This window comes from Carettochelys insculpta, chromosome 7, assembly GCF_033958435.1.
Source record: "Carettochelys insculpta isolate YL-2023 chromosome 7, ASM3395843v1, whole genome shotgun sequence".
Taxonomy (NCBI): domain Eukaryota; kingdom Metazoa; phylum Chordata; order Testudines; family Carettochelyidae; genus Carettochelys; species Carettochelys insculpta.
In genome coordinates this window covers 75708896-75711638 of record NC_134143.1, presented here as the reverse complement: position 1 = coordinate 75711638, position 2743 = coordinate 75708896, and positions in this window count along the sequence as shown.

Sequence of the window (2743 nt, the reverse complement as noted above, 5' to 3'; positions counted from 1 at the left end):
GAGGCCTCGCCAGAGCCCAGTGGAGGGGAGGAATCACTTCTGAGCGAGGGGCCCAGCAGGGCGTGGGAGTTAGCGGGGTCGGGGGCGGAAGGTCCCCGTGTGTTATGTGTGTGGTGCCGGCGGTTGCTCTTGTGCCCAACCCCACAGCGGCACGTTCAGCTTTGCCCAGGCGGAGGCTGTGCCAAGAGCCTCGCGCACTCGCGGTGTTTGAAATCCACACGCTGCCAAACGCAGGGGAGCGCGGAAGCGCTCAGGTAACTGGTGCTCGACCCTCCGCAGCCCCGCCAGCCGCACCTCGTCTTCGTCTCCGCGTTCACCGCCCGACGGCCGCAGTCACTGGCGCGTTGGACCCCTTGGCGAGGGGCGCGCTACTTCCCTGCGAGGCGGGGGCAGGGTGCTGGGAGCCTGGGTTCGTTCCGTTCCCAGCTCTGCTACTGCGCCCGGGCCAGACGCCTCCCCTCCCCGGGCCCCTGCTTTCCCTCCCGCCCAGCTTCGCTTAGACAAACTTCTCCAGGACTGCCGGTGCCTCCCCCTGGCAGCCCAGGCCCTGCTCGCGGTGGAAGCCTCCGGGCGCTGCTGCGAGGGACCGAGGTTTCCCCCCACGGCCGGAGGTCAGGGCTGTGCGCGGAGCGGGGAGCCAGAGGAGCGCACGTTACTGGCCGGTGGCGGCTGTCCCTCCCCTCCCCGCCCCCGCCCCGCTCTCCCGCTCCCCGGTAGCCCAGCTGCTGCGCTGGAGGCGCCAGGCTTCCCCCTCGCCACTGCCTTGCCGCTGGCCCGGCCTGTCCCTCGGCCGCCTGGCGCCCCTCCCGCTGGAACGGCCCGGGCGGGAGCCCTCGGGGCGCACAGGGCTCTGCTGGGGGTTTTGCTGCTTTTCTTTCAGACAAACCCCGCCGGAACCTGGTTAATTCCCGGGGGAGAACATGTCCCGACCCGCGCTACACGCCGCCGCTCGCTCCCGGCCGCCCCCGGGGCACCGCGCCGGGCGCCGCTAGGCCAGAGGGCCCGTGGCCCCTTCGGAGAAGCCGGAGCAGGAGGGAGCGAGCGGCCCCGCAGGCCGCACTGAGCCGCCCCGGCCCATTGCTGCGGCTGGGAGACCCGAGCGAGGGGCAGGGGGCAGCCCGGGGCGAGGCAGACGGGGCAGCTCCAGGGTGCGGCTCCCGGCGCTGGGAACGGGCGCTGCTTGCCAGCCGCCCGAACCACCCGACTCCCCCACCCGCGGGCTCTGGCCTGGCCCTGGGCTGAGCCCGGGGTAACTGCCGAGCCGCCGCCGCCGCAGGGCAGCCCGGGGCTCTCCTGCCTCCCCTCGGCCTGGTAACTACCCCAGCGAGACCCGCCCCTCCCGGCGCTTGGCCTCTGCCCGGCCCCGGCCCCGGCCCGCCGCGCAAGGGCGGCCCCAGATCCGTGCTGCTCCAGCCAGCTCGAGCCCGCGGGTAGCCCCAGCCCGCACCTTCGGCCGCCGCAGGAAGGGGGAGAGGCCCGGGCGGCTCCCCGAGAAACCCAACGGGTCCACCCCCACCCCGCTGTCTGCCCTGGCCGGTCCCCCTTCCCCCTTCCCTGCAGGACCCCGACCCATCCCCCAACGACACCCCCAGCCTCCCTCCCCCGCAGCCCCGCGTCGCGAGCCACCCGGCACCGCGCGCTGCCCTCCGGCCCGCCACGCTACTTTCTCCGCGGCTCACACTCCTTCCCGCTGCGCCTCTCCGCTCGGACCATCCCCACACCGCTTCCCCTCGCGGGATCCCAGCACCCCGCACCCCGCACCCCCGCCCTGGGAGCGCCCCCGCAGCCTCTCCCCACCTCTGAGCTTCTGCGGGGCAGGGACCGGCCCCCGGCGGAGTGGGGACTTCCCCCCCTTGCGCTGTGCGGGGCGGGCCCGGCCTGGTACCTGCCCCTCGCCCCGCAGCAGGTTTTCGGGTTTTACGTTCTGGAACCGACTCAAACCCCTCGGAACCGAGCGGACCTGGGGCTGCTCCCGCCCAGTCCCCGTCCCATCCCCCTCGGGCCCCCAGCCCCTGAGCCTCACCCCACTCGGGCCCCTCAGCCCCTGCGCCCCGCTCCCTGCCGCCCCAGACCCCTCTGGTTCCCTCGCCCCTGCGTCCCGCTCCCTGCCGCCCCACCCCACTCGGGCCCCTCAGCTCCTGCGCCCCGCTCCCTACCGCCCCAGCCCCCTCTGACCCTCACTCCCTGCGTCCTGCTCCCTGCCGCCCCCACACCACTCGGGCCCCCACTCCCTGCGTCCCGCTCCGCCGCCCCAGCCCCCTCTGACCCCCACCCCCTGCGCCCCGCTCCCTGCCGCCCCAGACCCCTCTGACCCTCACTCCCTGCGTCCCGCTCCCTGCCGCCCCAGCCCCCTCTGACCCTCACTCCCTGCGTCCCGCTCCCTGCCGCCCCACCCCACTCGGGCCCCCACTCCCTGCGTCCCGCTCCCTGCCGCCCCAGCCCCCTCTAACCCCCACCCCCTGCGCCCCGCTCCCTGCCGCCCCAGACCCCTCTGACCCTCACTCCCTGCGTCCTGCTCCCTGCCGCCCCCACACCACTCGGGCCCCCACTCCCTGCGTCCCGCTCCGCCGCCCCAGCCCCCTCTGACCCCCACCCCCTGCGCCCCGCTCCCTGACGCCCCAGACCCCTCTGACCCTCACTCCCTGCGTCCCGCTCCCTGCCGCCCCAGACCCCTCTGACCCTCACTCCCTGCGTCCCGCTCCCTGCCGCCCCAGCCCCCTCTGACCCTCACTCCCTGCGTCCC